The following is a 25,807-nucleotide window of genomic DNA, read 5'->3' on the forward strand; positions in this document are numbered from 1 at the left end:
ATCGTTTTTGATATTTTTAGCCTTGCATCTTTGTACTGTGCTAAGTTAATAATCAAAACCTGCTTATGGATCCAAACACTGACAGGATGAGGGGTTTGATTCCCACAGGCGTCACTTTTTATTCACATTGTGCTTATAATGTTTCACATAAAGGTGAGTACAAAACAGTAACTGCTTTTGAATGAAATGGCTGACTGAGTAAAATAAAAAAAAAGAAAAACTTTAAGCAGATAGTCATCTCGGTTTTGAAACCTTCACAACTCTTGTATCTAAAGAGCACACACACTAACTTTCTCTCTCACACACACACACACACACACACTCATCTTGACAGTGTGTCTGTTTTCAATCCAAGCCACGTTCTCTTTGCTGCAGATCTGCCTGCCTGATAACTCTGATAACGCCGGGCTGCAAAACCTAGAGCAGCACAAATTATTTCACTACTCTTCCACACACAGGATTACTGTATGTAGGCCTGTCTATGTGTGTGTGTGTGTGTGTTTGTGTGTTTCATGATGACATTGATTGGCAAAAGCATCTCTGTGCTCTGGCTTCCCGCCTGGCCCTATCAGATCTACACTCGAACCTGCCTGTCGTCTCTGCGTATGACTCCTGCAGAAGGAAACCAAATGTCTGATAGTGAACCGTCTCTCTTCTCATCCTGTACGGTTATCTTTCATAAATATGATGCATTTCTTGCACGCAGAGGAAAAGATCTGCCCCTCTGCAGAGATGGCAGACAGCTCTGAGCTCTGAACTAGTCCCCTCGTCCTAATCGTTATCATTTTTAAAAAGGTGATTTACTCATTCATTCAGAACCGCCGCCGCCTTGGCAGAGCAGGGTCGAGTTGAGCTGCTCTTTACCGCAGCAGAGCAAGAGTCCAGAGTTTGGCTGCAGATATGAGGCACGTCCTGTCCTCAATTCTTTGGTATGCGACGCCTGGATGAAGACGAAGAGAAGGAGGATAGAGAAGGAGAGGTTGGAGAGGAAATGTGTTGCAGAAAAGGAAAGTTTGAAGAAGGAATCTTGTCATTAACCCCATGCTACAGTTTTAGCCTCACTTCATATTTAAGCAGGGACTAGAGACAGCCAACACATACAGAAAGGACAAGATACATGCACTGATTTCAAGAGTGATTGGCTGTGCTAGCATGAAAATATTCACTGACAAACCTCGCTGAGGATCAAAGCAGTTGCCACGAGCCCAAGGCTATATTAAACATTTTAAAAGCATAGTTCAGAGTAAAAACAGGCAGTGTGACCAAAGCTTGTGAGTGTGTGTGTGTGTGTGTGTGTGTGTGTGTGTGTGTGTGTGTGTCTGTGTGATGCAGGCATTTCAGAGGTCCCACCGCCGTCCATCAGCACATAGCTTCACACACACCACAGCGCAGAAAAGGTCAGTCAAACCCAGTGCTTTGTTATGCTCCGCTAGTGTTACGGAAGTTACAAACACACTCTAGCTAGTCTTTAACGGAAGGAACTCAAAAAGTCTAAGTGAGACACAGAGGCCCATTTAAAAGAGACTCGTTTGAAGTTTTCAGATCTGAGATGAAGCGTAAAGAGAAAGAACAAAGCGAGAGGTAGAGAAGAGACAACGAGGTCTGAGTGGGGGGAAAGGTGTGATGAGGTCAACGAGGCTTGTTTGAATAAGAGCGGGAGGCGTTAGCTCTTCAAGAGAGGGGAGGCAGGAGTCTGGGAGGCAGGGGTGGGTGGGAGAGCAGAGGAGGTCCCGGATGACGCCGTGGTGGAGAGGAGAAGGAGCATCTGAGAGGAGAGGGCTGTATATTGGAGTGTATGGGACAGTTTTAAAGAAGCATACGGGTATGGGGAGGATGAAGGGGAGGAAGGTTAGGATGCTGGGATCTTTTCATGTTTCTCTCCTTGTTTATCTTTATTTTGACATCTTTCCTTCTCTTTCCCCCTTCTTTGGTATCATTCAATCACAGATGCTTTACAGGCGTAACTTCCTGTAAACACAATAAGCTCTATGAGAATGGAAAATTATTTTTTTTAAATAGTTTAAGTATTCATTTTGTCAGCTAATTTTAGATTCAGTCTTGTCCTGAGATCAAATGTCCATTCCACAAGTATATCATCCATAAATTCTTTGATATATTAACATAAATATAACGAAAACAAGTTGTTAAGCTTGACATTTTACAGTTGAAAAATAAATTTGCTCAATGCTCTCTAGTGGACAAAATATTCTTCTATATTATGCTAAACATATCTTTGGAATTTTTATAAAACAATATCTTGTTACTTATACACTGATACAATATGTCTGCAGTAAGCTAATATCAGCCGATATATTGGAAGGGTCGATATATGGCTCCAGTTCAAGCCATGAAGTAGATAGTGGGCTCCAGCAGCAAGTGTTATTGCCATTTCATTAATGCAAATATATAGAGATTACTTTTCAAATTCTATTTAGTTTTTCTTTAATAGATATATTAAATAAATATATAAATAAATATATCTGACCACAGTGCAGCCCTGATGTATGTGAAAAACGCTACAGTGACAGTGGAAATGATGATGTGACTTTCTGGTTTGGTGCAACAGTTGTGGGAAAGCTTGGGTTCCTGCCACCTCGGCTCAAGTTGCACCCAGCTGTATGTCCTCACCTCACCGAGAACCCTCACATGACTGCACCCTGTGTGGGACCCATTATCTTTTCACATTAACAGCAAACTGCCACTCAGCTTTCTTAAAGGTGCAGTGTGTGCAGAATGGACTTAGCAGAACTGGACTATAATATTCATAAGTATATTTTAATCAGTGTATAATCACCTGAAAATAAGAATCATTGTGTTTTCGTTACCTTAGAATGAGCCCTTTATATCTACATAGGGAGCAGGTCCTCTTGCACGGAGGCCACCATGTTGCACCGCCATGTTTCTACAGTAGCCCAGAATGGAAAAACCAAACACTGGCACTAGAGAGGGCCTTTCATAATTTTCGCAGCCACTGTAGGTTCTCCTACACACTTGGAAGGGGAGGGGAGGTGTATTCAGTTGGTTGCAGTCTGCAACCTCCCTGCTATATGCCCCTAAATCCTACGCACTGGCCCTTTAAATGTGTTTTTAAATGTGTTCAAAAGGAGGCAGAAACGGGCAGAGGTGAAGAGAGGAAGAGAGCTGATGCAGAGTAATCAGGAACCCTTCAGGTAGTCATGAAACAACTGCTTAATGCCAGATCTCAGGCGAATGTTCATGAATGTTTAATTTAACTGGTAGGTTAATTGAATTTATAAAGAAAGGCCAAGTGTTTCTCCTTCAGTCATGTTTTTGTAGGTTTTACTCAAGGATCTTTGATCTGCCTTAAAAAAAATCAAGGAGTTCTGCTGTCCTTGCTGATCAATAGCAATTAACAAGAAGAAACAAGTCAAGGTGACTTTCAGTTCACTTAGACATCGTTCACACACTCCACACCTCCACACCTCCACACCCCTGAATGAACTGGACTCAGTCAAATGTACACTCATCCCAAGGCGGCAAAGTCATTTTTCATCCAGCCCACCAAGGGACAAATCCATCTCTGATCTAAAGACATCCTGAATGTGTGTGTGTGTGTGTGTGTGTGTGTTTGGGAGGGGGGGGGGTTGTGAGTCTGGCAGACGACAGTGTGTCAGGTAGCAGGATTCAATATCAGACACCTGTCGGAAGCTGCACACACACACGCACAAATATACACACATGCAAACTGATGACAGGGTCATTTACAGGGCAAGACCACAGTGAAGTGTGAAGAGCTCCCCAGTTGCTCCATTACACCCCCCGCACTCCTCTTTCCTCTCCTCCGTCTGCTTTTTTCCCCCTCCTCTTTGCTCCCATTTCCTCACACAGGTTCGGTCGTTTTTATTTGCCACCACCTCTTCTTCCCTCTTATTATTTCTGTCTGTTTCTCTCACCTCTCCTCCCTCCCCTCCACCAGGTGCTGTATCCAGCCCAGTGCAGCCTGTGCAGGGCTGATAAAGCCTGGTTAGGTTATAGGAAGAGTCAGCGGGGCAGAAACAAAACGCTGCTGCCGGGTTTTAAATCTGAGCGCTGTCACTCGAGCACCGCTGGGCGACTGCTGCTCTGGGATACGCAGACTGGCTGTCTGGCTGGCGGGGAGGGTGGCTGTCTGGGTGACTGGCAGGCATGCTGAATGGGTGGTTCGCTGGCTGGGTGGGTGAACAGCTAACTTGGCTGACAGCTGCAGATGCCAAAGAAGGTTAATAGAAGCTAAATGTTTTCGGGCTGCAGCTGATGATTATTAGAAAATGCCAAAAATAGTGAAAAGTGCCATGACAATTTCTCAGAGCCTAAATGTGATCTGATCAAATTGCTGGTCTTGTGGGACCAGAAGTGCAGAGATAGACATAAAATATGGAAGGAAGAGAATAGTAGAAGTGATGAATAGTAGATTATTAAACTTGTTAAGGGAAAAAAATGATTATTAATTGATGTCAAACAAACAACTTTTCTTGAACACGCAAAATGTTCAAAGTTTTAATCCTTAAATCTGCTCTGATTATAAAATTATAAAGGTGTTGCATTTTAGCGTCTTTCAGCTTATTGTTTTGGTTTTACAGATTCAGTCTCACCGCTCTCATCAACCTCGTTTCTAGCTACAAGCAAGCAGCTGTTTTCAGTGAAAAAGCTCCAACGAACCCACTTTACACTACCTGACGAGAGCTAAACAACAGAGAAACTAAGTTAACAGTTAGCTGGTAAACATAGTTGGTGGAGTCAAAATCAGAGCTAGAAGGAGAGTGAATGTTGGTCAGAACACAACCAAAAGAATGCTAATGTTGCTGTGTGTCTGCTGGACGTGTAAATATACAACTGTTAACTAACATGTTAGCCAATCTACTTATGAGGTGAAAATATGTGAGTGTTGTGTTTCTTCCCTCATATGGCCAAAAAATCAATTAATCCAGATTAAAGATTTCAGTCCTGGTTAATTTAGTGACACCTGGTCCCAGAGTTCAGTTCAAAATGACGCCTGTAGTGACCATCAGGGATTCAATGGAGACTTAAAGACTTAATCAACAGTGTCGTCCAACACAGGAACACTGAACTCATGCTTGAAAGTTGTCTTCCGCATGATGTTAAATATGCACACGCAGCAGTTTTTGTGTTCTGCAGCATGTCCGGTAGAGGTGCATGCATTGTTTCTTGTGAATCCCTTGTGCATGAGTACAAGAGAGCCACGCACTGACTCCATTAGTAGCAAAGAAACTATTTTACAGAGAGGCAATTACAGAATGCTAATACACTGAATGGCTATAAATAGTATATAGAAATGGGGTTTTATGATAAAAATCTTAATGATTATAAGTTTAATAGATGAATCCGGGATGTAGGCGAAAGTAGACTAGTTGCCATTGATTCAGAGGTGACTCATATGTAAACCTGCACTGTGATGTATGTAAAGGATTTCACTTATTGAGTGCATTAGTATTCCCTTAAAATACAGTATATAATCTTCTACATTTAACTTTTCAACCAAATTAAGTCCAGTTTTTACAGACGGCTAGACATCTTTTCTGTGCTGTGAGTTCTGCTGTTATCAGTAACAAGAAACTGAGACATGGAAAAAAGGAAAAAAATAAAAGTCATAAGCCTCTGCTCCATGAAATCAATTTTACTTTCATAAAATTCCATTAAATCCTCATGTTTGCTGGCTTAAATTAGGTACTCCACACAGCACTTTAACATTCAGACTGTGGAGGTCAGACAAAGGCGTGCGTTAATGTTATTTTCTCACAAAGCCTGAGTCATAATAATTCATTTCAGACTAGTTTTAAAGACTGGACAACTTCCACATTCATACAGACTACCGTCATCTGTCGGAGGAGGTGCCTGGTGACCGTGATTAAGCCAGACATCTCTGCTTTCATATGTTCACATCCGCTCTGCCACTGCAGTAATGGCAGCAGTGCTTCAGTGCAACAGAGATTTGTCTCTACTAATTGTTGTACAATCAACATTAAAAAATCTGTAGATAACGTTGGAAAAACTTCATAAGTATACATTTGTTTGAACCGTGTAGCTCGAGCCATCACAGCTTAGTTTACTTCTGCAAAGTAGCGAGCACTATATGATGTCATCACTCTCCGCTGGAGCAGAAGTGTCGGTGCCACTGGGAAACCAACGCAAATGTGCTATGATAGCACTGTGGTGCATATTGAGGTGTGATTTTCGCTTTTGTCTGGGACGTAAATGAAGGGAGAAGAAGAAAAGAAGGGAAATAGCCGACGTAAACGGATGTAAAAAAGAATACCTTGTCGGAAGAGGCGGCCAGACAGAAAATGACAGAGAAACTCAGACTACCTTCCCCATTTCCCCGCATCTCCTCCCCTCCCTCTCGCTAAAGAAAACACAGACAAATGCTCAACCAGACTGTGTGTGTGTGTGCGTGCGTGTGTGTAAATATGAAGCCTCCCACCACACACACACACACACACACACACACACACACACACAAACAGGAGCCAGACAGTGTGTATGAAGTGCAGCTTCAGTGAGTCCATCAAGTGTAATGATTGCAATAAATTCCCTCCTGGCTGCTTCTCTCAGCATCCTCTCCTCTCCTCCCCTGCATCCCTTCATCACACTCTCCCTCCTTCCCTACATCAAACACTCCCTCCCACTCCGCCTCTATCCATCAAACCCTCCCTCCTTCCATCCCCCCTTTCTCCTGTCTCCTTGCGCAGGTTTTCTGCGTGATGTCTGGTGTGTCAGGCTGGACAGGCTGGCCTTATTCTCACTTTCTTTTCCTTCCCCCTTTCCTCCTCTTATCTCCTCTCCTTTGCTCCCCTTTTGTTTCAGTTTCTTTTCTTCTCTCCTCTCCTTTCTCTTCATTTTCTTTACTTTCCCCTCCTTTCCTCTCCGTCTTTACTGTCCCCTTATTTCCTTTTCTCTCCTCTCCTTTCTTTTCCTGCCCTCTTTTCTGCTTTTTTCATTTCCTTTACTTTTATCTCCTCTCCTCTTGTCTTCTCTCTCCTCCTTTTGCCCTCATTTCCTCTCCTTTACTCTCCTCTTTTTTCTTTCCTCATGTTTCCTCTCCTCTCTTCTCCTCTTCTCTCCCCCTATCATGTTTCTGTTACTTTTCAGCCCTGTCAGTGCTACAAACATGCCAGTAACAGCAGATGTTTGATGCGTGACACTTTGCTGAAAGGTGGTCGGGTTGACAACGACACGTCTTCTGTAAAAGTGGAGAAAAGAGGGGAAAAAATCAAAATGCAGGAAAATAAAGTCTGATCTGTGTTTATAACATTCCTATCTAATTTATTAAAACGTCAGGGGTTCTTTGATGAATTAAATATTCGTCTGGAGCATTTTTCTTGACAGTCGACAGACTATTTTCTTCCATTTGAAAGAGTACGATGCCAGCAGGTTGGCTGCTTCTCCCCCGGTCTCCCCTCACCCGCCTCCCCTTCCCTTCATCTTTCTCTCCTTTTTCTTTAATGTCCCCCTCTCTCTCTGACTTACACACACACATCCCTCCATCATTCCCTTCCCTGCTTCCTTGTGGGCAGATAAATCATCTGCAGAGTGGCAAAAGCTGCAGTGACTCATCTACCATCTAGACCACCTCAGCAAGGCAGAGAGACATAGAGAGAAACACAGAGAAGGGGGTGCTCAAAGGGAAATTAATAGAGTGTGAGAGGAAAAGTCAAATGAGTAAGAGCGGTTGTGAATACTAAAGTCAGCCAACGAGAGACTGAAAGAGGAGAAAGACAGATGGAGTGAAAAAAAGAACAAAAAATAATGTGGAACCCGTGGTCAGTGTGTCAGATGAGGCTCAGAATGAAAAGAAGGTAAGAGGTGGAGAATGACAAATGCCCACAGAGAGATGATAATGTGGGAGTGTGTGTGAAGGAGTTAGAGAGGGAGCGGTGGGCAGACAGAAGCCAGCTGTGAAAGAATAGATGGATGAGGGGGAGAGCAGGGTGAGAGGGGGTCGCCTCAGAGACGGAGAGGAAGAGTTGATTGACAGCTCTGCTTCTGACGGACCTCCGCAGCACAGCTGCCTTACCTGTGTGATGGAGTTTGTGTGTGGCTGAAACTCTGACACGCCTCACATACTCACACACTACTGCCTTATGAAGACTGTCCATTGACTGCACTTTAAACCAGTGACTGACAGCTGATCTCTGGGATTTCCTCCTTACCAAACATTAGGACGAGTGAACAGATGCGTCCAACTGTGACAATGCACTGATGCTGACACTGGAGAGACCTGGAGATTCTTGCACCAGCTGTTCCTAAGTTCATTCTTAGCCTGCTTATAACATAAGTGTTTACTAAGTGGAGATTTACGTGTCACTAAATTAAAACTGTTGCACCACACAAATTAGTTCTTACATAGAAATTTGTTAGTAAGTATTTACACCTACTAACTGCAGTGTAACTGTTGTGTAAGCTAGCTGAGTGAACCGAATTACAAAGCTAACGTTAGCTTGCTAATATCTGACCCGTTTAGATTAAAGAAGTAATAAGAAATATGGTAGACATATCTGACCAGACCCTTTCATTACATTTCACAGAAAAAAAACACGTTTCTGAGAAATAATGGTTTTGTCTATGATTTTGGTGGACGGCTAAGAGTACTACAATACCCATGACCCTGGGCTACTGTTGTAATGGAGAAGAAGCCATGGGGCGCGAATCAGAGCCCAATGGATTGAAAATGCTTCATTGCTGAAGTAGTAAACAAAACGTTGTGCCATAGTTGCTGAATTCACTCAGTTCAAACCGAACTTATTCACTCTGTAGATTGTATAATTAGTTTTCTTTGTTTCCACCCACTATTAGTGGAACACGTGACCAGATTTTAAGCTCAGTGACAGGATTTTTACTTACGGATTTCCTCCAACTTCACAACTCTATTATATGGTGACACAGATGTTTCCTAGCAACAGATTTATACATTACTACAATAACTAAGAACTCAAGAAGGATTTTACACACAAACTTAGTGATGGATTTATGTACTGCGGGTGCAACACAGTCCAGGAGAACATTCAGTAAATCATATATTTTCAGAAAAAGTCTCGCTACTAAAAGAGAAAAGAAAAACACAGGGGGTGAGAAAGACAGCAATCTAAGAGAAAACAGATATAATAAGAGAGCTGGATACAACGCTGCAAGTCAGCCATGCTGCCAGTTTGTCACAGTGGCCAGCCAAGGTACTGCAACTTTTAAAAAGAAAAAGAAAAAGCATTTTGCCGATAGGTCGCCATTATAAAAGAGATGTGTGTTGACTGTTGACAGGACACCTCAAACTTCAAACAGGGTCAGTTATTACTTTTTGCAGTATGAATTTTCAAATCATAAAGGTTTGACATTTGTAAAACTTTCCCACAGCCTGACAAACTAGAAGCAATTTATACTGAAAATATTTGCACAGATACAGTAAAGTAGTGATTTTTGTATTTTATGCCATTATTAGAGAGACAACAGTAGAGATGACAGTAAATGAGGGGAGAGAGATGGGGAACAGCATGCAGTAAAGTGGTGATGGTTGGCACTTTAAACCCCAGAAAACCCCAAAGTTGCTTGTTTTAAGTATTATACAGTTTTAAGATGTGTATAAGAGGCTCATTTCACCTAGAGGCCAGAAAAGTAAGATGACTTTCCCTCTACCTTCATCATATGCAGAGGTCATTATAAATACCTAAATAACAATGGAAGAAAAAATGTTCTATAATGTTCTTCTCCAAACAAATCTCATTATACACGTTAATTGTCCAGTGTATTTAGAAAAGAATCTGGTGTACTGAGATGTCAGTTTGTTCACACTAAAGCACATAGTTTCACATTTGTATTTTTTCGGTTTTAAATATGGTTAATTGCTGATTACCCTAATTAACCACTGCAGATGAATGTGTTTAACTATTAAATCCCACAATTGTACGTACATAAAAAATGGAGCCTGCATATGCACAGAACCTAGGTTTGTTTTTTGTTTTTTTAGCTACACCCTTGAGAGTGAAACCAGCCAAAATGACCTGCCTGTGTAATAAACATCCCCACTCCAATGGTATAAAAAGAATGATAAAACTACAACAGGAACACACACACACACACAAACACTAGCAGACACTGAGATGTGTTTGTGTGACAGAGAGAGAGAGGAAGAGAGCGGGCGAGAGAGTGAAAGTGGAGGTGTATCGACTCGTGAAAGTTGTAGAGAAGATGAAAAAGCGACGCAGCCACCTCGGCTATCGCTCTGGAAGACATTTTTAGTCTGTTTTTCAATTTACATTTAATGAGATTTTCAGCAGCCTCTCTCTATTCTGTTGTTAGTGTTTATCCTATTCTGTCTCCACAGCCGCATCTTTTATACCTCTGCAGTTCACCCTGTCTGAGCTGGATTGGCTTGTTTGTATAAATAGCTTACCGCCGCAAACCCTGAGTATGTGTGTGTGTGTATCAGTATCAGTGTGAATATGTTGTGTTGTATGGATGTTCTTGTCTATACATGTGTAGATATATATACAGTATATATTCCAAATGGGCAGCGGTCCTGCTTGTGTATGTGTGTGTGTGTGTGTGTCTTGTAGCAGCGTGCACTGAGGCATTTCCCTGTGTTATTTCTGTCTCCTTTACAGCATCTTGTGTTAGTGTCTGGCATCCAGAAGAAGGGAGAGACATTTTTTCCACTTATCAACCAACCAGCCTCCTATTCACAACCTCCTCCTGGTGGCTCGGATTAAAGTGGAATTTCCTACCTTTATCCTGCCTCTGCACTCTGTTTTGTGTCCTTCATTGCTACTTATCACTTTCTGTATTTAAGTGAGCAGAGATGAGGATGATAAATACATTATTTATTAATCGCCACACCCTCTGATCTATATTCCATTTCACCTAGCTGCTGCACAGATATGAAACAAAACAGCAGGTGAGCTTGGAGAAGCCTGCACCTGTCTGTGCATCCCAAACCTACCACTTTGCACTTTGTACTTGTGTCTGTGCAATTAAAATAAAGCCCTAACAGTGTGTTCGCACAGAACTCGACACAAATTTTAGACCTGGCACGACTACAAAGTCAATGGAAGTCCATCCAATAGTTGTTGAGACATATCAACCTGCTGGAGCTGGATAAAAAGTCAGGTGATCACCATCTTGTGGGGATAATGAATGTCTAAATATACTCAAATTTAAAGGTAACCGCCCAACATTGCCATGTCCTCCAGAGAAAGAGGCATTTCTGTTGTCACACAGTCACGAGTGAGGTCATTAGGAGACCGATATGAGGATGGTGTTAAATGATTTGGAGGGTCCTCTTAATGTTTCTGCGTGTTAGCATCATATCCTGGTTTTAGAAATATGAATGATGAATATGGATGAAACTGGGATATTGTGGCATGGAAAAAAGTAATATACCTTACATTTTTTTGGTTTTATCAAACAGCCCCTAGCCTAGCATCTGATGCCTTTCCCATCCTGTTTAATAGCCTATTAAACAACACTCTATGAGCACTCACCCACTCATAGAGAAGCCTATTATTAATAGGCTTCTCTATGAGTAGATGAGTGCTTCGATATGTGCTGTAGATACAGTCACTCCTGAGTCCCAAAACACCCCATTAAGTCTCCCAAATCAGTCATTCATCTTCGCACCTGCAGAGGGTGTATTTTGCATACATCTTACACAGCACTCTGTATTGTACCTTTAAAGGCAGGATCCTAGAGTTTTCTATACCTCATACCTACCAAAAGACAATAATCTAATCATTACAGTGTGTAAGATATTGAGTATCATCACAAAAGTATTCTCAAGTTCTATACCTGCGTTCCTTTTTAAAGTGACATGCTTGACATCATAATTCTCTCTTACAGGCTCTATTCCTCCTTTGTCCCTGTGTGTTCAAACAGATCTACTCCCCCATCTCATTTTCTTCCCTCACTGTCTGCTGTATGTTACCTCACAAAGCAGAAAAGGCCTGAAAACAACCATATAAAAATCTATAGCTACACAAGAGATGCCATAGCTCTGAGCTATGGGATCACTGTGGGAATTTCTCAGGGTAGGTACACATTATTACTAATAACACATCTCTGAACCTTTGTTATGGGCATACACTAGCTGGGGTTGGTTAGGGTTTAATGACACTCTACGGATATATAGACTGTGTATGGGTTTGTGTGTGAGGGGGAAGATATGTGTTTAAAGAATGTGTTTGCTTGAGGTAAAGAAGCCCTGTTTATGTTTGTAAGATGAGTCGTATGATTCAGACTGCTGGGAACAACCTGTGTGTTTGTGTGTGTGTGTGTGTGTGTGTGTGTGTGTTTGAGTGTATGTGTGTGTAAATGAAGCCTTTCACCATGAGCTTATGCATTCACACACTGCCTGAGTCCCAGTGAGGTATTTGTTACGGGACAAACACACTGTATCATTACTAGGGTCCTGAGAAGGTAATAGGAAACAGAATGAGTCATCATATAGGATGTGATAGCAGTGTGATACGGTATGACTAGAGCCTGAGGCCAGACTGTTGTTTAGTCGCTCATCTTTCCTCGCTTCCCTCATTCTTTTCTTCCTTCCTCATACAGTATGTAGGAAACTTGCTGGACTTGTTCCTGGTGGTTTAATACGCGGAAAAACCTTAAGCTCATACTCATATGGAGAATGGTAATAAATGAAATTAATAAATTAAAGTCGAACTGAAATAAAATGATCAAGAAATCAGAATACAGTATATATACTTGGTGTTTGTTTTGACTTGTGTGCTTATTTGGTCAAAATTGTAATTACCACAAAGAAGAAATGTAAATGTAATTCATTGTCTTGCAGTGATAGTGCCCCCTACATTAGTGTTCTCAAGTAGGTGTGAATATTTGTTCCGACTGATGACGTCGGGACTGTAATTTGATTCGTGCAATATCTGTGTCACTTTAATTCCAAAGTACACACAGGTAGTTAAACAACAGGAGGATGACCAGTATTGCCAACTTAGTGACTTTCTTACTAGATTTAGTCAACAGTATTTCTCAGTGAACGAGTGCTAATGTAGCTCTCTGATTAAACAGTATCACCTCACTCTGAGCGCATGAGAACAGCACATACTGGTAACCATTGTAGCATTATTTTAACCAATGTAGAGATAATGGTAAGTGTCAGGGACATATGACGCGCCAAAACTTGTCCATGAAAGTTTCAGAATCTGTTGCCTATGTGACTGGCCTTAGCTGAACACACCCTCCCTTATCAAATTTGACCAAATAAATATATTTGTGTGATATAAAATTGATCCTGTAACATTTTGCAAGGTCATTAGTGACATCACTGTGAGAGGAGCTTACGGGAAGGGCTCCACAATAGGAGGAGTTGAACAGAGTATATAAGGAAGTGTTTTTGAGACTGTGTTTCAGTGCTGCTCCGTGGACCAGACTCAGTTTGCTTGTATTTTGCTCAATACACAGTAAATCTATTTTGCATTGAACTCTGCCAGTGAGCTTCTTTGAGTTTTGGACAAATATGTTGTGGGACACCTGAAGATTCATTGTTCTATCTGAAGGATTTTTCCACGACATATGTATATGTAATTATGTCATGACGTCATAGATATGTAACTTAGCATGACATCATCAAGTGACATCTACAGGCTTTAGCTACTTCCCTCTGAAAATAGTTGGCAACACTGAGGCCGAATTTGTTAACTGTTGCTTATTCTCATGTGTTTTGAGCACTCCTCATGTTAGTCCGTGTCTCTGTCCGCTACAGAATGTCATGATTCGAATCACTGGGTGATGTGTGGAGCGCTGACGTGACAGGATTCTGTTGCTGTGGTCACAACTGGGCCCCTGATAGAGAAACAGCTAATGCTAACGCTAGCTAGATCCCCCTCATTTCTGTATCATATGGAACAAGTGGGTAGCTCCCGGTTTGAAGAGTGAAGCCAATGCAGAAGTGCCTTAAACCTGCATTCTTTCTAATGACCAGCAGGGGGTCGACTCCACTGGCTGCAAAAAGAAGTCCGATTGTATGGAAGTCTATGAGAATATGACCCTACTTCTCACTTGATTTATGATCCCAGTAAACACTTTCTTAATGAGTTTATGGTCTCAATCGCTAGTATCAAGTCTTCTTCAATACAGTATGATGTTCATTTTGTAAATTATGGCCCCATTTAGAGTAAAATAGACGATAAAGCAGCATATGCTTTAGGGCGTGGCTACATTGCGATTGACAAGTCGGTACCATGGCGACAACGTTGATTACATAATGTAACTGTGGCGTAACCACAGATTCACAGAGTATAGGCGTAGCTGCGTAGTGTGTTTTCAGTTCATAAAAGTTAATTGTAACATTTTGGTCATCCAAAAAAGTAGGGATGCACGATAATGGATTTTTTGCCGATATTCAATATGCCGATATGTCCAACTCACTGTGGCTGATTGCCGATGCTGATACCGATATATGCACCGATACCGATATATGCACATATTTTTTTCCAGATGGCTGAGGAGACTATTATGCATGCAAGCATAGATTGTACTAAGTATGATCAAGAAATACAATATATGAAGGAAGAATTTAGGAAGCCTTAAAATTTGAATGAACCTGCCAAGTAGGAGGAGCAGTAGAGTTTTCTTTGAGTTCATTAGACAGACAGGATTAATGTGTAGGATTTAATCTCTGGTCCACACTCTAGAGCAGAGGGTGGCGGTAATGCGCCTAATACGCTGGTTGCCAACTGCCGTTATAAACCAAAAAGATCCCCCCCCCCCAAAAAAAAACAAAGTGGTACATCCTGTCAGCCGAGGTGTTTCCTATCAGAGCAGCCGAATTCAGCAGCTACTCGACGGACTGTTTCTCCGTGACGGTTTTGGTGCTTCCTCCGCAGGCTCTACTTCACTCAAGCTGCCCGTCAGACCCCGTGCTTCTTCCCACTTTAACCTGAATAACAAACCGGGGCTCGGTGCTCCGGTTGGATCCACATGGAGAGCCGGGGCCAACGTTAGCTGAGAGGCTAGCGGAGCGTTAGCCGTAGCATGACCGGAGGGAAGCACAGCCAGCTAGCCTCTGCTAGCCTCTCAGCTAACGTTAGCCCCGGTTTTGCATGTGGATCCGACCAGAGCAATGAGCCCCGGTTTGTTATGCGATGACGTGCCGATAATATCGTGCATCCCTATAAAAAAGTCTTGTTCAGCATTTGGTTGTGATAAAAGATACTCTAAGGAGTCAGATGTTCATCTTTTCCGGTGAGTACATTTTGTTTTAATGGTTTTAGGCCTGTTTTGCACTAGCAGAAATTAGCAGTTGCATTAGCGTTATCACGGTTAACCAAAGATTGGACATGTACCGTGCTAACCAAGCTAGCAGCTAGCGCTATGGTCACCTCCACCCTCTTGTCCAAATATGGTCACTTCTGGCTCCAAAAATCAAACATCGTTACGGTCAAATCCAAGATGGCGATGGCCAAAACGCTAAATTCGAGGATTCAAAACGACAGTTCACAAACCAATGGGTGACATCACAGTGACGTCCATATTTTTTACAGTCTAAGGTATGAACACAGCACTGTCTGTGAGAGCTGCCAATGACTCAACAGATGTTGAAATAAAATGAACAAAAGGCACAAATATAACTTCATATGCTAATGTTAGCAAGGGAGGATGACTAGCGTACATTTTCTGAGTGAAAGCTAATTAGCCTAGCTAGCTTGCTTCCACTACAAGTTTAAAAGTAAAGGGACAGACTTGTTTAAAAAGGAAGAAACAAATTGTATGCTCATATGCTATACAGAAATATGACAGCCTCCAGTTAGTAGCACACCATAGAACTCGACAGTGTGTCTCTGATCAACTCTGGCCCTCAACTGTCAGTCAAACACTGCCATGGGAAGCACCCAAACAGAGGCTTGAAACTTCAACACTTTTCACCACAGATATGCCCAAAAAGTATTATGTTCTTTTGAACAATGGAAAATGTGCACAATATCCATAGTATCATTTTAGTTTCTATTTCCTAACACAAAAAGTGAATACAATTCAAATTGCAGTTGGAAGAAAACACGGAAATAGAAAATAAAAATGAGATGAAAATAAGACATGAAAGGAAGTGATATAAATAAAAATATATCCTGGAGAACAGACATAAAAAGGCAGCAGGTAAACAGACTGACAGACGTGTGCGGGGAATCAGGCTGAGACGCGTCTGTACAATTAGGTGTGATTAGATTAGACTACTGTGCTGGATAAAGCCTAGGGATATACTGGCCTAGTTGGGACTCTCACACACACATACACACTTACACACAAAGTACTACCATAGCTTTTAATGCATGACAAGTAATCCTGACTTATGTAATTGTGTGCTTGTCATCACAGACAGACAGGTTGTCTAGCTGTCAGCTGTGTAATTGTGTCTACATGATGACAAAAGTAAACTGCGGTCAATCAGGACACTGATGTTCAACAACAATCAGCCTCATTTGTCATTAGTCTGTATTGTTATCCTAGATTAAACACTGAAAGAAGCTGAAATGCTTGTCCAGAAGAACGTCTTTCAATCAAATGAAGTGTGAATGACAAATTCCTTTGAGGATTACATGCTAGGTGTTAATTTGCAGCTGAAATTTTCTGATACAATCACTTGAGTGTTGCTCAGGAATTAAGCCCAATGACCTTGTCTCTGTTTTGATTGATGCACACTGCAGTTTTTTTTGAGGCTACCGTTTTTTGACCCTCAAGATGAAATCCACTTGTTGGATTTTCACTTGAGGATTGATGCATTTGTGGCATTTTCTTTGTGTCTTTTGATTTGCCCAAGGGGATCTGCAATCTCAAGTCGAAACAGCGCCTCTTATTTATTGCTGATTATTTGATGGGGGGTGATAATGTTGCCTTGATTAGTGTTAGACAGCTTTAATTGGTAGACTGCAGTGGAGAGTGACTGCACAGGAAGGACAAAAACAAATCTGAAATAGTGGCTCCTATCTTGTTTCAGGTCTACTTCATGAAGAACTATTAAAACAAGAAGATATTCCATTTCTAGTAATCTTCTTCTTCAAGTAATTTTTGGAGTAATCTCAGTTTACGTGTTGGTTTTTTAACAGAAAGCTTTCGTTACAAATTGAGTACATAGGGTTTGAAAGTTCTGATTGTGTGAAAGAGGATTTTATCACCCATCCCTTTACCCCTTTTCATGACAGTGCAATACTAAACAGTTGTAGTTCTCCTTTAATCTTTAAAAAAAACTATTTACGACAATCTTTAATTGATAAAACAATCTAACATCAAGGTCCATGTAGTATCTGTTCCGGGGCTTGTGACTGTATCACACGATCCTCATCAGGAGCCGTAGAACTGTACTGTAGATGTTCAAACTGTGCATGATCACCTGTAGGACTTGTGACTGAGTCACTGTTCCTTCAAGAGCAAAGAAATTTGAAAAATATTTGATCTTTCGAATATAATATTCTGGAGCATGGTGCCAGACAGTATTTCAATTTATTAGTCAGTACGCTGTAGGAGTATTTAAAGCAGGGGATTTTCAGGTAGCACATTTAATTTTCGCTAGGCACATTATGCAGTTAAAGACACAAAGGCTTCAAACGAGACAGACATTCAGAGCTGTTTCATTAAGTGACTGAATGTGCAGACTGCTTTTTCTTCAGTGTGTGAAGATGTTAAACTGTGTCTCATCCCTGCTGGTGTGGTGCTGATGTCAACATATAGTCAAGAGTGGTCATATATTTAATGAACCTCGGTCTCATAGTAACAGATAATAACCCTGCTCATTAAATCCTGAGGGGAAAAAAAAGTTTCCTTATGTATAGTAACAGTGACCTTTGCCTGATTAATGCAGAATGAGATCAGCATGCAGTGACTGGGAAACTCCAAAAGGATTCGGAGCTGCAGTGCTTTAACTGCATTATTATCACACTTATTTTCCTTAGTCAGCTTCTTGTCTCACTGCAGTTTTATGGCTGCTGAGACAAAGACTTGTCTGTGAAAATAAGGACTCATAACAAGTTGTTTCATGTAGCGTTTTACCTCTAATGTCCTTTTAGAGCAGAATGCAATGTGCCTTTTGGTTTGACCTATCTACCCCGGTTCCTTCTTGGACTCTGCTTGAAATGTCATTGTGGTTCCAGTGCAGTTTGTGGTATGAAACAGTGGCTCCCAAAATGAGGTCAAGGGACTTCCAGGAGTCTGTGCGGGGACTCCCCCCCCCTTCACAAAATTTTCTGTATAACAATATATAATAATCAGTGAGTAAAAAACATCTTTAGGTATTATTTATTAAATATATGAATAACTCACCAACACTCATCAGAATCATCAGAATCTGATTCAAATAATTATCACCTTTTTCTAGCTGAGCCCCGCCCACTTCAAACCAGTGAGAAGAGCGCAGAGAAAAAAGAAATCTCTCATGTAAAATAACCAACTTTGGCAGATGTTGCAAGTCAATATTCACAGTAAGAAGAGTAGAAGTTTTCAGCTGTCTGCAGTGTAATAGTTCACATTTCACTCACACATAACTAAAACCCTACATCAGCAGGCTGATTTTATCTTCAGCTTATTGGACATAAATTACAACTGGCCAGTTTTGGAAAGCCAAAGATAGGTGTTTGAGATATTTTATTAGAATTGCTGCTATGGCGTAGTTTGTCCACCAGACAGCACTGGGGACTCCATTGTTGGCAACAAGCTGATCCTCGTGAGTTAACCCAACGCATCATAGCTCAGCTGACCGCTACAGATCCAAACAGAGTCTGCATTTGTGCGTCTGTTACTTGTCTTCATGGTAAGATGCTCATTTACGAGTGAAATACATGATTTGAATGATAATAAACCACACCCCCTCATTTCACCGTTTTGCATAACGCTAAGCTAAATAGCCTGGTTTTGCTACAGTAAGCTAGCCACGGGGATCAGTCACCTCTGCACATACAGCACAGCAGTTGAGTGGTGTAAAGCTCAGTGACAAACTTGATTTTATGTTTATTTGTTACACAGTCAATAAGACAGATCTAGCAAGTAAATCATTCTCTCTCATAACAGAAGGTTGCTTTATCTGAAGCTTTCAAACACATCTTACAAGATTCTTTTGTCAACTTTCTTTAAAAAAAATTTTGAGGACTTTTATCAGAATTGATTTGAAGTACAAGGTAACACGTCCTCTGATCTTTACATCTAGAGAGCAGGAACATTTTTTCTGTCAAAAGGCAAAGAACTGCAGGGTCACTGCACATGAACTTTGTTTAGTTTGGTCAAAATCTTAAATGTTGTGTAAGGTGGATCAAATTACAGTATTACATAAAAATGACATTAAAAGATTTGGAAACTTCTTATATAAAGCACATTATATGCTGATAGCTTTTGACTTGCTTGTGAGGTTACACAGTTTGTTCACTGATTGTGATAGTTGTTGGCCTTATCCCTCCTTACTGTCATTCTTAAGTGTACATAATCCAATTATGTTCACTGTACGTAATACGATTATGTGCTATTGAAAACAAGAGACAAGTAACATGTACTCTTGATTTTAGCTGTTGGCGAGAAACTGTCAATCATATGTTGGCATTTTGAAATGAGCCAATGATAAGCGTGTATGTGTAGTAGCAATGTCTAGCCAACATAGAATTGCATTACATACAGTATTTTTTACCAACTGACGACTTCTCATGTTTATTTGTGTGTCTGAGTGCAACATGTGTGTGCATACGTGTTTAATATGAGTTTAAGTGTATGCATGTCTCAGTATCTTCTTTTGTGTGTGTGTGTGTGTGTGTGTGTGTTTGGTCTGAGGAATTCATTTCCTTCCAGACAGTCAGTCAGACCTCTCTCAGGGGAGGCGGGTCGCTCTGTTCAGCTGTGCTCTGCTGTCTGATTTTCTTTTAACTTTTCTCTTTTTTTTAAATTTTCTATTTTCCCCAGTCAGAGGGAACTAGATGGATTTTTGCTGCGTGACTGCAGCCTGTAATGTCTCTGCTGCCTCTAGCTGCTGCTTTTGCACATGCTGTGCCTCTTTGTTCTTCATGTCTCTGTATTTAACCATACGTGCATATTTTCGTGTTTACATACTTCTCTGAATGGCAAGCAAGGTTGGACTTGTGTGTTTGCCTGTCTGTGTTTTTGTGTGTGTACTTCATTGTGGAAGAAGGGAAAGTGTCAGTTTAAAGGCAGCAGTCTTTTATTTGATATTCTTATTTACTGCATTCCCTAGTGTTCCATTTCGATGTAGATCTTTTTCTGGTGCTTTTCCTACATTATTAGATTTTGATTTTTTTTTTTTTAAACTTTATTTATAGGTTTTTCATAAAATATACACACAAACATTAAAGCACACATCCCCACCCTTCGTGGACACTCAAAAATAAAAATAATAATAATGCAAATAAAATTAAATTAATAAAAAATGAATAAGTAAATAAATAAAACTATTAATTAAATGTGTGAAAACAAAGGGGATTTGTTTGTTACAATTGAAATCACTCAATAGTCAGACACCTAGTGCAAAGGGACACATAAATATTAGTGCTGGGCAGTATGACCAAAAATTTGTATTTTTTATTAGTATTTTTTGAGATTCGGTTGGCTGGCTGGATCAATGTTCAGCTCTACACTGTAAGAAAAATGCAATTACAACACAGAACTGTGTGAGGAATTACAGTATGCAAGTCTCTATCATCCAGCAGTAGTCCATAAACCTGCTCAGTGTGTATCTTATAATTTTATTCTTGCAATTTGGAAACTTGCAGACATGAACCATTTTATTTCATCTGCTAAGTTACTACTTCTCTAGCATGAACAGACACTGAGCTATCCACAGCCTCAGACGTAAACAAATCGATGTGCAAACTTCCTCAGATGTAGTTCCCCATGCAGTTAGCTATAATGCTGCTACAGGTGGCTAGTTCCTGTGTTTACTTTCGTTCAGACTCACAAACAAACTTTTGAAGCAATTCATGTAAAAGTCATGTTTATTTCTAAGCAGTAGGAGATTGACGGAGATTGCCCCAATAACCGTCATTATATGCAAGGCCTCGTTTGCTCAAATATTAATCTGAATCTCCAGAATCTCAATAATGGAGCTACCTTGCTAGCTAGCGAGCTGTACCCAGCACGCCATTCGGCAGTGTAATTTTGTAAATGTACAATTATTAGTGTTACCAATTGTTTATGTGTCACAAATTGTTGTGTGCCATGGTATTTTGCGCTGTTAAAGATAGTTAGTTGTGGTTTATTAATTGTTGTGTTATAAAGTTAGTACCATTAGTAAGAAGGTTACGTGGTTAATAGGGCTCTCTCAATATACTCTATTGAGAGGGGATTTTGTATATTTTGCCGCCTAATGAAGAGTTACAGCAGTTATTTCAGCTATGCACTGTATATGAAAAATTCAAACTGGTATACGGGTACACTGCCCAGCACTAAGAAACATGCACATATACACACATAGATATATACAATACATACACGAGGGGTGGGTGATACTGCAAAATTTGGTTTTGATCCAATACTAAGCAGTGTTTCCTCCACTCCATTTTCTATTTATCTGTTTAGTGTCGTCAGGTTAGGCTAATCCATTGTTGCTAACTTTGGAGCTAACCCCTTCACTTTTCCAGCAGTTGGGGAAACAACAGACGTGACTTTTCATGGTTTTAACAAGCTGCAGCATTTATTAACTGACACGCTGTAGTCTGTACTGTACATTTACTGCCAGACTGACAACTTACTGCTAACCTTTTTCTCTGCTCCACTCGCATTCACTGTTATTTTTCTGCCGCTCGCTCTCTCGCTTAACCACTCACTCGCTTACGCTCTGCCCTTTTCCTTAAAAGGAGTTATGCTACCTGCAGTTTCCCAGGCAACAGCACAGATGTTAACTCACGTTTCGAGACAGTGCTGCTCAGAGGCTCCCAAATGCTATTGATTTGCAAATGAATGGATACTTGGTGTTATTTTTGACATTTAAAAAAATATTTTTTGGCCTGGCGGGGGTTGTTGTTGGCCTGGTGGGCCGTTTCAATGGGCTGAATATATTATTTGAATGTCTAAATGTAGTCTATGTTTAACCAGTCTGCTAAAGTTAACAGCTAATGATGACCAATTACAGTTTGAAAATGTTAACATTAACCAATGCTGAAGATCTGATTCAACTAAAATATTAATTTCACGACTATATACTGTATACCTAGATATTCTTCTCTCTGTGTCGGGGTTCTGTCTGAAGGCATTTCCCTCCTTCTCCCTTTTTTTTCTGTTGCAGCTCAAAGTTCTCTTTCTCGTGTTTTTTAATGTGTTTAATTTGTTCATTGACAGCTGTGATATAGCTCCACTCGACACTCTTTCGTTCAGCCATCACTGCATTCATGTGTCGGATTGGTGCCAGTAGTCAGGGTGGACACTACTTGGCGCTCTGCGTATGTTCATTGTTTGAGTGCACACATGACACCACAACAGCAGTGGAGAAGCAAAGAGCGCATGCACGAAGACGTGATCACTGTTCACAACAACAGAGCGTTGCACACAGTTCTACTCTTTTGATGAAATGGGTACAATGTAGAAGAGAGAAAACGAAACGAAATGTAGTATCTGTAGTATTGATATTTTGGGATCGATCCGTCCACCCCTAATACACACATACTCATACATATATAAAGACATATACATACTCACATATCTCAACACAAATATTTAAATACAGATATACATAGACAGCTTCCAAGATAAATCATATAAATCATTATAAGATTGTGTAACAGTGATTTCCAGATAGGTAAATAAATGATGCACCAGCTTATATGGAAAGATATTGTGGCTAAGATCTGATACTATTTGGTTTTGGAAAAGTTTAATTTATAGCCTGAGTGTCTTCCAAAACGGGGAAGCATATTTATAAGCTGAGGTAAGGATTCTGCTGGGTTAGATACATAGAGAAGGAGGTCATCTACATAGAGAGAAACTTTATGGGTAGATCCCCCTCTCACAATGCCAGCTATATTTTCGTCTGCTCTTAGGGTTATAGCCAAGGGTTCAATAGTAATATTAAATATATATGGAGATAGGCAGCAGCCTTGTCTAACGCCGGTATGGAATTGTTTCACACTAACGCCTTTGGGGTTGCATAAAGTAGTCTGATCCACGTAATGAATGATGGGCCGAATCCAAATCTTTCTAGAACAGCGAGAAGGTACTTCCATTCAATTCGATCAAAGGCTTTCTCGGCATCTAGGGAGAGCACATCTTCCACTTGCTGTGCAGATTGAGAAGAGTAGAGCACATTTAACAGTTTACCCATGTTGTAAAAAGAATGCCTGCCTGGTATGAAGCCTGTTTGGTCAGGTGCAATGATGCTAGGAATCACTGTTTCAGTGGGTTGAGAGAGGATCTTGGTGAGAATTTTATAGTCAGAACAAAAGATGCTTATAGGCTGATAGGCACCATGGTCTAAGGGATCTCTGTCTTGTTTTTAGAACTGAAATCATTTGCCTGTGTCATCATTTCAGGTAGGTTTTGTTCAACAGTGTCTCTTGATATACAGAATAGTGATGTCAACAGTTAACCGTTAATGGGTTAGCCGCCGAGAATATTTTTGACCAGTTATGCATGTTGGTCTATAGAGTAATTTGCATGCATACTCTGCTGACGGATAGAGGGTTACATGTTCACAACATCAGATATTCTTATTGAATGGATAAAGTACAGGTGTAAAACAAACTTCTAGATGGAGTGTTGCATTATGGGTTGTTCGTAGCCTTAATGTTGCTCGTGAGTGTCTTTAAGTTTGTTTATAGTGAGTGTGTTAGAGTCAGTCAGCCCTAAAAGTGTTTTGTTAGTCCAGTTTAACCTGCAGGAGTTTCTGAGGGCTCGTGTGTTTTTCTGCCACTGAGGAAACAAATTCGTGATGAGTGAAAACGAGTCCAAAGTGTCTTCCAACATCTCTACTGCAGAAACAGAACATGTCAAGCTGCCAAATATCACTGTGACAGATGATAAGGAGCTCAAAAAGACAAACAGGCAGTCGTATTAATGCTACCTGCCAGAGAAAATAATTTTTGACTGCTTCCCAGAGCCTGGCAGGAGAGTGTGTGAATATGTAACTATACTATGACTTAAGTTATATTCAAAAAGTAATGTAAAAGGGGGGCATCTTATAATCAGAGTCACCTTATAATCATATTCATTTTTATATTCGTACCTCGAGCCCAAGTATGTTATGCCATCGAGAGCTACTGTGACTAAAGGCATTGAAAAACAAAGGATGAGTATGAGCATGTTTAGTTATTTCAAAATGTAAAATGTATAGAAAAAAACAAAAAGAAACAGACAAAGAAACAGAAAAAGAAAAAGGGAAGCCCTAAATCCCTATGCAGATCTCCCCCCAAATGGAAGATCGTACTAACCTCCTCTAAACTAAGGAAGTAAAAGCACATGAGAGGTGCTTGTTGTCTGGGAAACCACTAAACTAAGGCCTGCAGAACATTTCTTGTCAGACTTTTAAGGCACAAATAGTCAGTAATAATAGTCAGAATAGTATAAACCTTATAGCAGCAAACAGAAATGGTATCATTAATAGTCAAAACAACGGCACTAACAACAATAACAACATCAGGCAAAAATAGCCCAAACCTGAGGTAGAAACATTGGTATCAAAATATAGCCCTTAAATATAGGTGTCAAACCTATAAAATATCAAAATGGAACAGTCCAGAGTAGATACTTACATAACTGTTGTACCCACCTTAGGCATCAGAGAGCACAGTTATATTTTCAAGTATCAGAAGGTTGAGAAGTAAATGTATGAGCCATTGTTTTCAATGAAGAATGAGGCTACTCTCTTTTGAGTAGCTTCACCAGTGAGAGCATGTGTTACTTGCTTTTCCATCAGCTGTTGTGCCCAAAATTTGAATAAATTCAACTTTGATTGCAAGTAGGCTCACTTCTGCAAGGTTCGTTCATTGGCATTCTGACAGACAGAAGGTGGAGTTTCATTGGTGCACCATCGGTGGTGTCTAGTGGTTGCAGACATACAGAGCTTGTTATGCTAATAGGGAACTTATGAACAAGCTCAAAATGGGCATTCATTGTATGTAGCAATAGTTTAGCTAAGTAGGCCTATCTTAAAATAAGTTGAATTCTTGTAGACTCTAGGCTGACACCAGCCTGGCCCTCCTCTCTACCAGCAGTACCTGCAGCAGCGAGTCTGAGCAGCAGCAGCAAAGGGAGGAGGACAGAGGAGACGATGAATGATGCCACAGAGCTGTTAACAAGCTTACTGTTAAAGACCAGCAGCTTTTCTAAACAGTAGAGTCTTAGGGCTTCAACCATTAATCAGTATGAAATGTTATTCTAAGGGTCTTGTCAATAAAGAGATAAGATATGGTGTTAATTAGTCTTCATATTATACACTGGTTATTACAAACAAGTGTACAATAAATTATATATATATATATAATATTAATATAACTTTTATTGTAGGGATTGTAAATGCTGTAAACCTTGGTGCTTTGAACGTTAGTAACTTAATTAATTATTGTTATCGGTCCTGTAATTCCGAATTGGTGCATCTGTAGAAAACAGTGTACATTTTCTGTGTTGGGGCATTTCAGTCTTTGACATTTATTACATCTACAGCTATCTGGGCCTCCAGAGCCCCTCTGGTGTCAAATGCGCCTGTAAATTACATGCACGTGACTCTATGGACGTAAGGAACAATTCTATGGTAGTTTCAACTGATTCCACTGCCAGTGTGTTCAACTTTGGGTCCTGGCGTTGTGGGCTCTGCGTGTGCACAACAGCACCACTGAAGGAAAAAAGTCAGAGGCCTAATTTTAAGGATGGTAGT

General features: G+C 40.6%; 1 protein-coding gene across 6 annotated transcripts in view; it reads left to right on the forward strand.

Moving 5' to 3' along the window:
* The window catches only part of LOC121905235 (low-density lipoprotein receptor class A domain-containing protein 4-like), a 175,401-nt gene that overhangs the window by 37,329 nt on the left and 112,265 nt on the right, over window positions 1-25,807 (forward strand). The window contains exon 1 of one of the 6 annotated variants that reach the window (XR_006098377.1): window positions 15,167-15,207. The exons of the other annotated variants lie outside the window; for them this stretch is intronic. The gene's annotated coding sequence lies outside the window, so the exon portion shown is untranslated. Of the gene's footprint in view, window positions 1-15,166; window positions 15,208-25,807 lie in introns of those variants that run through there. 6 annotated transcript variants of the gene reach the window in all.

Source organism: Thunnus maccoyii, chromosome 10 (genome assembly GCF_910596095.1).
Source record: "Thunnus maccoyii chromosome 10, fThuMac1.1, whole genome shotgun sequence".
Taxonomy (NCBI): domain Eukaryota; kingdom Metazoa; phylum Chordata; class Actinopteri; order Scombriformes; family Scombridae; genus Thunnus; species Thunnus maccoyii.